At 43.7% G+C, this 15,181-nt stretch overlaps 1 protein-coding gene across 1 annotated transcript in view; it reads right to left on the bottom strand.

Moving 5' to 3' along the window:
* The window catches only part of LOC126428061 (short neuropeptide F), a 586,585-nt gene that overhangs the window by 158,321 nt on the left and 413,083 nt on the right, over window positions 1-15,181 (bottom strand). The gene's annotated exons all lie outside the window — the stretch shown is intronic.

Here is a 15,181-nt window from a genome sequence, read left to right on the forward strand (position 1 = left end):
ACTGGAATACTCTCTTTCAAATTCTGAAGGTGGCAGGGGTAAAATACAGGGAGCGAAAGGCTATTTACAATTTTTACAGAAACCATATGGCAGTTATAAGATCGAGGGACATGAAAGGGAAGCAGTGGTTGGGAAGGGAGTGAGACAGGGTTGTTTCCTATCCGTGATGTTATTCAATCTGTATATTGAGCAAGCAGTGAAGGAAACAAAAGAAAAATTCGGAGTAGGAATTAAAATCCATGGAAAAGAAATAAAACTTTAAGGTTCGCCGATGACATTGCATTTCTGTCAGAGATAGCTAAGGAGTTGGAAGAGCAGCTGAACGGAATGGACAGTGTCTGGAAAGAAGGATATGAGATGAACATGAACCATGAACCATGGACCTTGCCGTTGGTGGGGAGGCTTGCGTGCCTCAGCGATACAGATGGCCGTACCGTAGGTGCAAACACAACGGAGGGGTGGGTATCTGTTGAGAGGCCAGACAAACGTGTGGTTCCTGAAGAGGGGCAGCAGCCTTTTCAGTAGTTGCAAGGTCAACAGTCTGGATGATTGACTGATCTGGCCTTGTAACACTAACCAAAACGGCCTTGCTGTTGTGGTACTGCGAACGGCTGAAATCAAGGGGAAACTGCAGCCGTAATTTTTCCCGAGGGCATGCAGCTTTACTGTATGACTAAATGATGATGGCGTCCTCTTGGGTAAAATATTCCGGAGGTAAAATAGTCCCCCATTCGGATCTCCGGGCGGGGACTACTCAAGAGGACGTCGTTATCAACAGAAAGAATACTGGCGTTCTACGGATCGGAGCGTGGAATGTCAGATCCCTTAATCGGGCAGGTAGGTTAGAAAATTTAAAATGGGAAATGGATAGGTTAAAGTTAGATATAGTGGGAATTAGTGAAGTTTGGTGGCAGGAGGAAGAAGACTTTTGGTCAGGTGAATACAGGGCTATAAATACAAAATCAAATAGGGGTAATGCAGGAGTAGGCTTAATAATGAATAAAAAAAATAAGAGTGCGGGTAAGCTACTGCAAACGGCATAGTGAACGCATTATTGTGGCAAAGATAGACACGAAGCCCACGCCTACTACAGTAGTACAAGTTTATATGCCACCTAGCTCTGCAGATGATGAAGAAATTGATGAAATGTATGATGAGATAAAAGAAATTATTCAGGTAGTGAAGGGAGATGAAAATTTAATAGTCATGGTTGACTGGAATTCGACAGTAGGAAAAGGGAGAGAAGGAAACATACTGGGTGAATATGGATTGGGGGACAGAAATGAAAGAGCAAGCCGTCTGGTAGAATTTTGCACAGAGCATAACTTAATCATAGCTAACACTTGGTTCAAATATCATAAAAGAAGGTTGTATACATGGAAGAATCCTGGAGATACTAGAAGATATCAGATAGATTATATAATGGTAAGACAGAGATTTAGGAACCAGGTTTTAAATTGGAAGACATTTCCAGGGGCAGATGTGGACTCTGACCACAATCTATTGGTTATAAACTGTAGATTAAATCTGAAGAAACTGCAAAAACGTGGGAATTTAAGGAGATGGGACCTGGATAAACTGAAAGAACTAGAGGTTGTACAGAGTTTCAGGGAGAGCATAAGGGAACAATTGACAGGAATGGGGGAAAGAAATACAGTAGAAGAAGAATGGGTAGCTTTGAGGAATGAAATAGTGAAGGCAGCAGAGGATCAAGTAGGTAAAAAGGCGAGGGCTAGTAGAAATCCTTGGGTAACAGAAGAGATAATGAATTTAATTGATGAAAGGACAAAATACAAAAATGCAGTAAGTGAAGCAGGCAAAAGGGAATACAAACGTCTCAAAAATGAGATCGACAGGAAGTGCAAAATGGCTAAGCAGGGATGGCTAGAGGACAAATGTAAGGCTGTAGAGGCTTATCTCACTAGGGGTAAGATAGATACTGCCTACAGGAAAAGTAAAGAGACCTTTGGAGAAAAGAGAGCCACTTGCATGAATATCAAGAGCTCAGATGGAAACCCAGTTCTAAGCAAAGAAGTGAAAGCTGAAAGGTGGAAGGAGTATATAGAGAGTCTATACAAGGGCGATGTACTTGAGGACAATATTATGGAAATGGAAGAGGATGTAGATGAAGATGAAATAGGAGATACGATACTGCGTGAAGAGTTTGACAGAGCACTGAAAGACCTGAGTCGAAACAAGGCCCCGGGAGTAGACAACATTCCATTGGAACTACTGACGGCCTTGGGAGAGCCAGTCCTGACAAAACTCTACCATCTGGTGAGTAAGATGTATGAGACAGGCGAAATACCCTCAGACTTCAAGAAGAATATAATAATCCCAATCCCAAAGAAAGCAGGTATTGACAGATGTGAAAATTACCGAACTATCAGTTTAATAAGTCACAGCTGCAGAATACTAACGCGAATTCTTTACAGACGAATGGAAAAACTGGTAGAAGCCGACCTCGGCGAAGATCAGTTTGGATTCCGCAGAAATGTATGAACACGTGAGGCAATACTGACCCTACGACTTATCTTAGAAAATAGATTAAGGAAAGGCAAACCTACATTTATAGCATTTGTGGACTTAGAGAAAGCTTTTGACAATGTTGACTGGTATACTCTGTTTCAAATTCTAAAGGTACCAGGGGTAAAATACAGGGAGCGAAAGGCTATTTACAATTTGTACAGAAACCAGATGGCATTTACAAGAGTCGAGGGGCATGAAAGGGAAGCAGCGGTTGGGAAGGGAGTGAGACAGGGTTGTAGCCTGTCCCCGATGTTATTAAATCTGTATATTGAGCAAGCAGTAAAGGAAACAAAAGAAAAATTCGGAGTAGGTATTAAAATCCATGGAGAAGAAATAAAAACGTTGAGGTTCGCCGATGACATTGTAATTTTGTCAGAGTCAGCAAAGGACTTGGAAGAGCAGTTGAACGGAATGGACAGTGTCTTGAAAGGAGAATATAAGATGAACATCAACAAAAGCAAAACGAGGATAATGAAATGTAGTAGAATTAAGTCGGGTGATGCTGAGGGAATTAGATAAGGAAATGAGACACTTAAAGTAGTAAATGAGTTTTGCTATTTGGGGAGCAAAGTAACTGATGGTGGTCGAAGTAGAGAGGGTATAAAATGTAGACTGGCAATGGCAAGGACAGCGATTCTGAAGAAGAAAAATTTGTTCACATCGAGTATAGATTTAAGTGTCAGGAAGTCGTTTCTGAAAGTATTTGTATGGAGTGTAGCCATGTATGGAAGTGAAACATGGACGATAAATAGTTTGGACAAGAAGAGAATAGAAGCTTTCGAAATGTGGTGCTACAGAAGAATGCTGAAGATTAGATAGATTGATCACGTAACTAATGAGGAGGTATTGAATAGGATTGGGGAGAAGAGAAGTTGTGGCACAACTTGACAAGAAGAAGGGACCGGTTGGTAGGACAATTTCTGAGGCATCAAGGGATCACAAATTTAGCATTGGAGGGCAGCGTGGAGGGTAAAAATCGTAGAGGGAGAGCAAGAGATGAATACACTAAGCAGATTCAGATGGATGTAGGTTGCAGTAGGTACTGGGAGATGAAGAAGCTTGCACAGGATAGAGTAGCATGGAGAGCCGCATCAAACCAGTCTCAGGATTGAAGACAAAAATAACAACAAGATGAACATCAACAAAAGCAAAACGAGGTTAATGGAATTTAGTTGAATTAAGTCGAGTGATGCTGCGGGAATTAGATTAGTAAATGAGACGCTTAAAGTAGTAAAGGAGTTTGCTATTTGGGGAGCAAAATAACTGATGATTTTCGAAGTAGAGAGGATATAAAATGTAGGCTGGCAATGGCAAGAAAGCGTTTCTGAAGAAGAGAAATGGTTTGGACAAGAAGAGAATAGAAGATTTCGAAATGTGGTGCTACAGAAGAATGCTGAAGATTAGATGGGTAGATCACATAACTAATGAGGAGGTATTGAACATAATTTGAGAGAAGGGAAATTTATGGCACAACTTGACTAGAAGAAGGGATATTCGGAGGCATCAATGGATCACCAATTTAGTATTGGAGGGCAGCGTGGAGGGTAAAAATCGTAGAGGGAGATCAAGAGAAGAATACACTAAACAGATTCAGAAGGATGTAGGTTGCAGTAGGTACTGGGAGGTGAACAAGATTGCACAGGATAGAGTAACATGGAGAGCTGCATCAAACCAGTCTCTGGACTGAAGACTACATCAACAAGAAGGAGCTTTTATTTATTTTTTTATTGTTTTACCGTTCCGTACCTCAATCGGTAACAACGGAACTATTGTGGGATCATATTGTTGTGTGTCTGTCCGACTATTAAAAAGCGTTTTTCTGAGGAACGGTTAGATGTATCGGTATCAAGTTGAAATTTGTGTCACATACTGAGATTTGGCCTTCCTTGGCGGTGTAAGACACTGAAGCTTCTAACTCAATGCCGTCAGAAGATAAAGCCATGCATGTCACACATTTTGATACAAACCACAGAGCTAAACCTACAGGGAGTAGAATCATGAATTTCGCAAGAATGAAGGCTTCACAGTACAACCAAAATCCGAATACTGTAAATTTTGTATCATATTACACGAAAAAACTTTTTTGTTGTTGTTTCGTGTCTGTCTGTGTGCCAGTGTGTCTGTTACGACACTTTTTTCTCAGGAACGGGTGTATGTAGCAAATTGAATTTATGACACGTACTAATGCTTAGATCACTTGGCGGTGTAACAAACATTAGCTTCTAAGTCCGTGCAGTCAAAAGGTACGGCCATCTAGGTCACGTATCTTGATGCTCGCAAACTGACTCATCAAAACCTATGGGGCACGTCCCATTGGTCTACAATGATGAAATTTTTGCAAGAAGTAAGTTTTCACAGTACAAATGAAGGAAAAAAAATTCTAAAATTGTTAACTGTAATTATATCATACGAAAAAAATATTATTTTGTCATTTGTTACCTGACGTCAAACTTGAAATTAAAACAAGCAGCAATTCTGCATTCAGGGTGACTGGGTCGCAATGGTAATAACAACAATAATAATAATAATAATAATAATAATCAGGCAAGGGGTGACTTTAGTGCTTATATGAGGTGTTCCGGAATTTATCCACACAGGAGCGATTCACATACAACTTGACACGCCATGCCTGCTTCCGGTAATCGCTCCTGGATACCTTGTGATGGATAAATTGCGAAACGCGACACGTGAGCAATAAAGTCATTTCTTGCCTGATGATTGACTTTTGCTAATGCGACCCAGTCGATGTGACTGTGGAACTATTGATTATTATCACAATGGCGCCTGCCTCCTACGAGACTTTGTGTCACATTTATATTACTTATATATAAAAAAAAAAAAAAATTCTCTTCAATCTTGGAACCCCTGGATCCGATATCTTTCCAGCATCAATGTGGATAACAGGCAAAACTTCCCGGAGTGGACGAAGCGGAACCCTCAGTCCTCAGTGTGCAAGTCCTAATCTTATCTGGCCAGTTTTTACTTTTATTTTTTGTGATTCCATACAGCCCTCTACGGAATCTGTCCAGTGCAAGGCACTCCAGCTTTGCATAACTACTGGTACAAATTTTCCGTCACATCTTGATAAGTCCTGAAAGTGGTGCAAAGACTGGCAACTTAATTTACATGTTCGGAAATGTAAAATTTTTCCCGTCACAAAACGTACAAGCGCCATACCCTGTAGTGACAATATTAACCGTTTAGCTGCATTCCGTTCAAATGTGTGTGAATTCCTAAGGGACCAAACTGCTGAGGTCATCGGTCCCTAGTCTTACACACTACTTAAACTAACTTGTGCTAAGAACAACACACACACACACACACACACACACACACACACACACACACACAAACACACACACACGCCCGAGGGAGGTCTCTAACCTCTGGCGGGAGGGGCCGCGCAGTTCGTGACATGGTTTCATTCCGTGCTGAGGGCAGCTTTTGTTACGGCTGTACAGCTCGCCAAATGCTGGTGCCTATGCCGACAGAAGGTGTTCCGGCCACTATGAAAAAATAATTATCATCCGATTCTTCGGAAAGTAATAGGTGAAAAAAAATGGTTCAAATGGCTCTGAGCACTATGGGACTTAACATCTGTGGTCATCAGTCCCCTAGAACTTAGAACTACTTAAACCTAACTAACCTAAGGACATCACACACATCCATGCCCGAGGCAGGATTCGAACCTGCGACCGTAGCAGTCGCGCGGTTCCGGACTGAGCGCCTAGAACCGCTAGACCACCGCGGCCGGCGTAATAGGTGAAAATATTGATTTTTGTACATCTTAAAGTCTGTCATCTACACTCATAAAAGTATCCGAATTTCTTTTTGCTACGTGTCATGCTAAACGTTAAGTTAAACATTGCACGTAATTTAAAAGAATTCGCTGATACAAAACGCATTGCGTAAACTTTTCATACGGTTGATTTTAGCTCGTACGTTGCTGTGAATGAAATGAAAATAAGATATCCAATTTTATTTAAAACTGAGAGCAGAATGGTATCGCATTTCGTTCTCGAGTTACTGCGTTTTATATCCGACGGAAGATCGCGCGCGACGCCGAAATTCAACTCCTTGCTCATATGGTCATAACGATCGTCATATCTCTAAAACAGTTCAAGATGCCGAAACGAGATTATTTGCAAATGTTAGCACACAGAGAGGCTCATATGTTTTATGATAAAAACTCGAAACTTTTTTATTCGGCGAGATCTGGAAGTAACTCGTCTGCAGTAGTTAGAGGTTGGCGGTTCAGGACGTATTCAGACGTCCATAGCACTGCAGGAAAACACGAGCACCAGGCCTATACGCGTTAACAGCATCTGGCGAACAGTGTAGCAGGACTTGTGTACAGCAGCAAAAGGGTTAGTAATTCACAATTGGAATCAGTCAACACATACAAATACATGTGCATAGCAATTTGTAAGGATCTGAAATGCAACAATCATATAGGCTCAGACGTCCGTAAGCATAGAGACAGACTTTGGGTCATTAATAGCATACTGGGAAAATTCAGCCAGTCTACAAAGGAGACTGCTTGCCAAACACTCATGTGTCACATCTTAGAAAATCCGTAAAATGGGTACGACCTGTACCAAATGCGACTAGCGTGTGATATCGAATTTGTACAAAGAAGGCAGGAGAAATGTTTAGAGGTTTGTGTGACTCACCAGGGAGCTTCATGGAGATTCTGAAGAACATGAATTACGAAACAGATCGAAATAGACGCCTTTTTACATATTTTTAATAACCAGTAAGACAATATCCCATCAAAAGTATTCTGGGCTCTTACAGGGTGTTTCAAAAATGACCAGTATATTCGAAACGGCAATAAAAACTAAACGAGCAGCAATAGAAATACACCGTTTGTTGCAATATGCTTGGGACAACAGTACATTTTCAGGCAGACAAACTTTCGAAATTACAGTAGTTACAATTTTCAACAACAGATGGCGCTGCAAGTGATGTGAAAGATATAGAAGACAACGCAGTCTGTGGGTGCGCCATTCTGTACGTCGTCTTTCTGCTGTAAGCGTGTGCTGTTCACAACGTGCAAGTGTGCTGTAGACAACATGGTTTATTCCTTAGAACAGAGGATTTTTCTGGTGTTGGAATTCCACCGCCTAGAACACAGTGTTGTTGCAACAAGACGAAGTTTTCAACGGAGGTTTAATGTAACCAAAGGACCGAAAAGCGATACAATAAAGGATCTGTTTGAAAAATTTCAACGGACTGGGAACGTGACGGATGAACGTGCTGGAAAGGTAGGGCGACCGCGTACGGCAACCACAGAGGGCAACGCGCAGCTAGTGCAGCAGGTGATCCAACAGCGGCCTCGGGTTTCCGTTCGCCGTGTTGCAGTTGCGGTCCAAATGACGCCAACGTCCACGTATCGTCTCATGCGCCAGAGTTTACACCTCTATCCGTACAAAATTCAAACGCGGCAACCCCTCAGCGCCGCTACCATTGCTGCACGAGAGACATTCGCTAACGATATAGTGCACAGGATTGATGACGGCGATATGCATGTGGGCAGCATTTGGTTTACTGACGAAGCTTATTTTTACCTGGATGGCTTCGTCAATAAACAGAACTGGCGCATATGGGGAACCGAAAAGCCCCATGTTGCAGTCCCATCGTCCCTGCATCCTCAAAAAGTACTGGTCTGGGCCGCCATTTCTTCCAAAGGAATCATTGGCCCATTTTTCAGATCCGAAACGATTACTGCATCACGCTATCTGGACATTCTTCGTGAATTTGTGGCGGTACAAACTGCCTTGACGACACTGCGAACACCTCGTGGTTTATGCAAGATGGTGCCCGGCCACATCGCACGGCCGACGTCTTTAATTTCCTGAATGAATATGATCGTGTGATTGCTTTGGGCTATCCGAAACATACAGGAGGCGGCGTGGATTGGCCTCGCTATTCGCCAGACATGAACCCCTGTGACTTCTTTCTGTGGGGACACTTGAAAGACCAGGTGTACCGCCAGAATCCAGAAACAATTGAACAGCTGAAGCAGTACATCTCATCTGCATGTGAAGCCATTCCGCCAGACACGTTGTCAAAGGTTTCGGGTAATTTCATTCAGAGACTACGCCATATTATTGCTACGAATGGTGGATATGTGGAAAATATCGTACTATAGAGTTTCCCAGACCGCAGCGCCATCTGTTGTTGAAAATTGTAACTACTGTAATTTCGAAAGTTTGTCTGCCTGAAAATGTACTGTTGTCCCAAGCATATTGCAACAAACGGTGTATTTCTATCGCTGCTCGTTTAGTTTTTATTGGCGTTTCAAATATACCGGTCATTTTTGAAACACCCTGTATTACTGGACATTAGTCCGCCCGGCTAGCCGTGCGGTCAAACGCGCTGCTTCCCGAGCGGGAAGGCGTGTCGGTCCCCGGCACGAATTCGCCCGGTGGATTATTGTCAAGGTCCGGTGTGTTGGCCAGTCTGTTGGTGGTTTTTAAGGCTGTGTTCTATCTGCGTCGGCGAACGCGGGCTGGTTCCCCTTATTCCGTCTCAGTTACACTGTGTCAGCAATTGCTACGCAAACAGTGTCTCCACGTAAGTGTACACCATAATTAGTCTACCACGCAAACGTGAAGGGTTACTGTGGTGTCACCGCCAGACACCACACTTGCTAGGTGGTAGCTTTAAACCGGCCGCGGTCCATTGGTACGTGTCGGACCCGCGTGTCGCCACTGTGTGATCGCAGACCGAGTGCCACCACAAGGCAGGTCTCGAGATATGGACCAGCACTCGCCCCAGTTGTACGGACGACTTTGCTAGCGACTACACGGACGAAGCATTGCTCATTAGCCGAGCCAATAGTTAGAATAGCCTTCAGATAAGTCAATGGCTACGACCTAGCAAGGCGCCATTAGTAACATCGCATGTATCTAAAGAGTCTCACTTGTATCGCCACAATCTCCAGATGTACCAAAAGGATGGATTAAAGTTAAGTATTCCAGAAGCTACGTACTTTTCTTTATAGCATTCATTACGTATCCTGTTTCAGACCTCACGCCATCCTGCTTTAGCTTAGCGCGTGCCTTTCGGCTTCCTCTCATTGTGTCTAGGCTGTCTTGTCTAGACACAACAGTTACACTCGTCTGGTATGAGACGTTCCGGGAGGGGGGGGGGGGGGGGGGGAGGGTCCTGGGGGTCGAACCGCAGAATAACCCTGGGTTCGGTGTGGGGCAGCGGTGGGGTGGGTGGACTGCTGTGGCCTGTTGTGGAGTTGTGGACCACTGGGGGCTACGGCCTCTCCGTCGTTTCTAGGTCCCCAGTTTAATACACAATACACGCACTGGACATTAATACGGGGTGTGGGCAGCCTTTGCCTTTATGACTGCTTGAAGTCTATTGAGGACGCTTTCAATAGAGTGTCCTAATGTCTGTGGAGGAATGGTAACCCCGTTATTCCTCAAGAGCCAAAAACCGAAGAACGTAGCGATGTTGGATTCTAGGACCTGGCGCGTAATTGACGTTCTAACTCATACCGAAGGTGTTCCATTGGGTTCAAATCCGGATTTTGCGGTGGCCTGCCCATTTCAGGAATGTCATTGTCCTCGACCCATTGCAGCACAGATTGCTGCTTCATGACAGGGTGCACTGTCGTGCTCATACAAGTATCCATCGTCTCTGTTCTGTTCCTCTATTGTAATCAGTGCGGATAAAATTTGTCCGTATCCTTCCGTATTTAGCGTTTTCGTAAGTGCAATAAGGAGCCCACACCCTAACCACGACAAAACGCCTCCATACCTTGAAGTGTTTCAGGTTGGTTTGGGCTGCGTGGTAGTTTGTTATACTTCGCCTCATGCACCAAACGCTTAAATAAGTTGTCACCTGAATACTCCTTTTATACGTAATGCACACTGCTTACTGAGTACTGGGTCGCCCGTTAAGTATTATTAGCCAGGCTACAGCTAGTCTATGCCCTGAACCCGTTTGCCTTCTTCCTCCGACTTGGCTCAGGCTTCGCCTCCTTACAGGCTGCTGATAAAGCTGCTGAAAATTAACTTCTCGTTTTCATTCACTCCACCTTCTTATATTATCTTCGAAATTACAAGTCAACATATGACAAATGATGAACATAACAGATCTGATATTCAACCTGATAATTAACACTTGCAATAAATTCATTATCTTTCACATTTCGCGTTCTTCGATTTCATGGAGCTCTTTCTTCCTCACCGCCCGCTCCGTGGAACTCCTGTCTCCACTTCAGCAGGTAGGGTCGTCTGACTGCTACCTACTTCCTCACAGTCACTGGATCGTTAGCTTGGAGTCAGCAACTACGATTTAAAACACTTCCCAACACTGTGGTGCCCCCCACCTATCGACTACTCTCAGTCACAAACATACTTCCTCTGAAATCAGATATTGGATTCTAAGGCGTATCCAGTGGCAGATATAGACATATGTAGACTGAGATCCCATTTTAGGAATGATGAAAAGCATGCTGAAGACAATGGTCCAGAAGAAACAGTGTGGATGGAAGTGGGATAATGAAAGTAAGATTTTGAAGCACTGACGAATGATTTGACGTTTTTGAAATTCGTTAAGGGTATGGATACTACAGTGAAGGTTATCAGACTAGGCAGTTCAGGTCAAGAGGAGTAGACATCTCTAAAAAGGGTAATCATAGTTTTTGAACAGAAAATCATATTTACAGGGAAGTTAACTGCGGAGAGATCCTGGGCAACAGAAGTAGTATTACAACTGATTGATGAAAGACAGAAGTTAAAAAAGATTGCAGGTATACTGCAATGTAAATCACTTAGGAATCAAATAAATAGGAAATGCGGAGCAACCAAGCCGAAATGACTCCATGAAAAACGTAAAGAAGTCAAAAAATGGATGACTGTCGGAAGGAGTGACTCAACATATAGAAAAAGTCAAAACAGCGATTGATGAAATTAAAAGCGGAGCCGCCCGTTGTGACCGAGCGGTTCTAGGCGCTTCAGTCTGGGACCGCGCTTCTGCTACGGTCGCAGGTTCGACTCCTGCCTCGGGCATGGATGTGTCTGATGTCCTTAGTGAGGTTTAAGCAGTTCTAAGTCTAGGGGACTGATGACCTCAGATGTTAAGTCCCATAGTGCTTAGACCCATTTGAAACATTTTTTTAAAAGCAGGGGTGGTAACATTAAAAGTGGAATGGGAGTTCCACTATTGAAAGTATAGGAGAGAGCAGACAGTGGAACGAATACATTGAAGACCTGTATGTGAGGGACGAGTTGTACAAACGACGTGATACATGAAAAATTGGAGTCGATATGGAACAGAGGGGAGTTTCAGTATTGGAGTCGGAATTTAGACATGCTTTCAATGACTAAAATCCAGATAAGACAGAAGGGCTACGAAACATTCAATCGAAATTTCTAAAATCATTGATGGAAGTGGGAACGAAACGACTATTCAGAATTTTAGACTGACGACACACCACCAGACTTCCGGGAAAACGTCTTCCTCACAGTATCGTAGATAGCAGGTGCGGACAATTGCGAAAATTATCGCACAATCAGGTTAATAGCACAAGCATCCAAGTTGCTGACAAGAATGATATACAGAAGAGCGAAAAAAATTGATTGTTTGTCAGGTGACAATCAACTTGGCTTTAGGAAAGGTAAAGGCACCACCAAGGCTGGCCTGACGTTGCGTTTGATAATCTAAGCAAGACTGAAGAAAAATTAAGACATCTTTACAGGATTTGTAGACCTACAAAAAGTACTCGACAAAGTAGAATGGCGCAAGGTGTTCGATATTATGAGAAAAATAGGAGTAAGCTATAGGGACATACGGGCTACCTTAGAAGGAAGGTACGTCACGGTGGAAGACGAAAGGAGGGCATAAAAAGCAGAGAAGCACATGCAAAAAGAGAAACCCACTGGTCTCAAACAGAGGTCTTAATTTGAGAAAAAGAATTCTAAGAATGTACGTTTGGAGGACAGCGTTGTATGGTAATTAATCATGACATGAGGGAAAATGGTTAAAATGGCTCTAAGCACTATGGGACTTAACATCTGAGGTCATCAGTCCCCTAGACTTAGAACTACTTAAACCTAACTAACCTAAGGAGATCACACACATCCATAGCCGAGGCAGGATTCGAACCTGCGACCGTAGCAGCTGCGCGGTTCCGGACTGAAGCGCCTAGAACATCTTGGCCACAGAGGCCGGCACCTGTAGGAAAGCCGGAACAGAAGAGAATCGAAGCGTTTGAGGTGTGGTGCTACAGATGGATGTTGAAAATTACGTGGTCTGATGAGATAATGAATGAAGAGGTTCTCCGCAGAATCGACGAAGAAAGGCATGTATGGAAAACTCTGACAAAAAGAGGGGACAGTATGACAGGACACGTGTTAAGGCTTCAGGAAATGGCTTTACGGTAATAGGGGGAGCTATAGAGGGAGACAGAGACTGGAATAAATCAAGCAAGTGATTAAGGGCGTAGGATACAAGTGGTACTTTGAGACGAAGAGGTTAGCACAAGAGAGGAATTCGTGGGGGGCCGCTTCCAACCAGTCAGAAGACCCAGAGAACAAGTTGGGTAAAAAGTGGAATGTAAACTCGCGATTAGCTCGCTATTCCGCATCAGGGTAAAGAATGAAATGTGCTAAAGACGACAACATCAACAACAACGAAAACAAAAGTTAATGGCACAATTCTGGAGGCACATTATGTAATACAGTGTCTGCAAGATGTGTTAGGAATAGTGTTAGCAGTAGAAAAGTAATTCAGTTTCACTATACACTGGAGGGCCACAGAAACTCGTAAAGGCATGATTATTAAAGTACAGAGATATTTAAACAGGCTGTGTAAGACAACAAGTGCCTCACGCAGTTGTTAGATCGGTTACTACTGCTACAATGGCAGGATAGCAAGATTTGAATGAGTTTGAACGTGGTGTTATAGTCGGCGCACGAGCGATAGGACACAGCATCTCGGAAGTAGCGATGAAGTGGGGATTTTCCCATACCGTGAATATCAGGAATCCGGTAAAACATCAAATTTCCGACATCGATGCGGCCGGAAAAAGATCCTGCAAGAACAGGAACAACGCCGACCTAAGAGAATCGTTCAACGTGACAGAAGTGCAACCCTTCCGCAAATTGCTGCAGATTTCAATGCTGGGCCATCAGTAACGGTCAGCGTGCGAACCATTCACCGAGGAGTCAAGCACTATATTGCTCCCTCCTACGTATATCTCGCGAAGAGACCATGAGCATAGCATCAGAGAGATTAGAGCCCACACAGAGGCATACCGACAATCCTTCTTTCCACGAACAATACGAGACTGGAATAGAAGGGAGAACCGATAGAGGTACTCAAGGTACCCTCCGCCGCACTCCGTCAGGTGGCTTGCGGAGTATGGATGTAGATGTAGATTAAACGAAACTTCATCGATACGGGCTTTGGGAGCCGAAGGCCCACTCGTGTACCCTTAACGACTGCACGACACAAAGTCTTACTCGTCGCCTGGGCCCGTCAGCACCGACATTGGATTGCTGATGACTGGAAACATATTGGCTGGTCGGACGAGTCTCGTTTCAAATAGTATCGAGCGGATGGACGTGTACGGGTATGTACATAATCTCATTAACCCATGGATCCTGTATGTCAGCAGGTGGAGGCTCTGTAATGGTGTGGGGTGTGTGCAGTTGGAGTGGTATGGGACCCCTGATACGTCTAGATACGACTCTGACATGTGACACGTACGTAAGTATCCTGTCTCATCACCCGTACCCATTCATGTCCACTGTGCATTCCGACGGACTTGTACAATTCCAGCAGGACAATGCGACATCCCACACGTCTATAGTGGCTAAAGAGTGGTTCCAGGCACACTATTCTTAATTTAAACACTTCCTCTGGCCACCAAACTTCGCAGACATGAACATTAATGAGGGTATCTGGGATGCCTTGTAACAGGCTGTTCAGAACAGATCTCCACCCCTTTGTACGGATTGCAGGACTCATGGTGTCAGTTGTCTTGAGCACTACTTCAGACATTAGTCAAGTCCATGCGACGTCGTGTTGCGGCACTTCTGCGTGCTCGTTGGGGCCCTATACCATATTAGTCAGGGTACCAGTTTCTTTGGCTCATCAGTGTGTGAACAGGGAAAATGTAGTGAGGGATAAAGTTGTTTCCGTTGTGGCTGAGCGCCAGAGAGAAGTAGTTACGTAAAGGTTTGAAATTATTTGTAAAGTGTAGGTGCTCTCATTCTCAAATGCTGGACGAATATATTCTGGATAATTTGCGCGCTACGAGTTACGCTGCCTCTAGAGAAGGACACAGTTTCTAATTATAATACCTGACGTATTGTACTCAACATAAGATTATACCTCTCAATGAGTAGGTTATGACAGCATTTTCAATGTTTTAATTCGGTCAAAAAAATAAGCCTGTATAAGATATTGAAAATCAGAGTTTTGTTCCGCTTGGAAATCGTCAGATAGGCCGACTGCGGCAGGGATTGTGATTGTGGTTATCCGTGTACTAATACAGACAGTTGTTAGGTATGCTACCGAGAGAGCGCAGCAAATGCAGGACAATCAACACGTAACGCTTCTATACTTTATAAACTGCGTCTCCGATTAACTAATGGAAATCGGAAACTTCTATGCAAATACA

This window comes from Schistocerca serialis, chromosome 12, assembly GCF_023864345.2.
Source record: "Schistocerca serialis cubense isolate TAMUIC-IGC-003099 chromosome 12, iqSchSeri2.2, whole genome shotgun sequence".
Classification (NCBI taxonomy): domain Eukaryota; kingdom Metazoa; phylum Arthropoda; class Insecta; order Orthoptera; family Acrididae; genus Schistocerca; species Schistocerca serialis.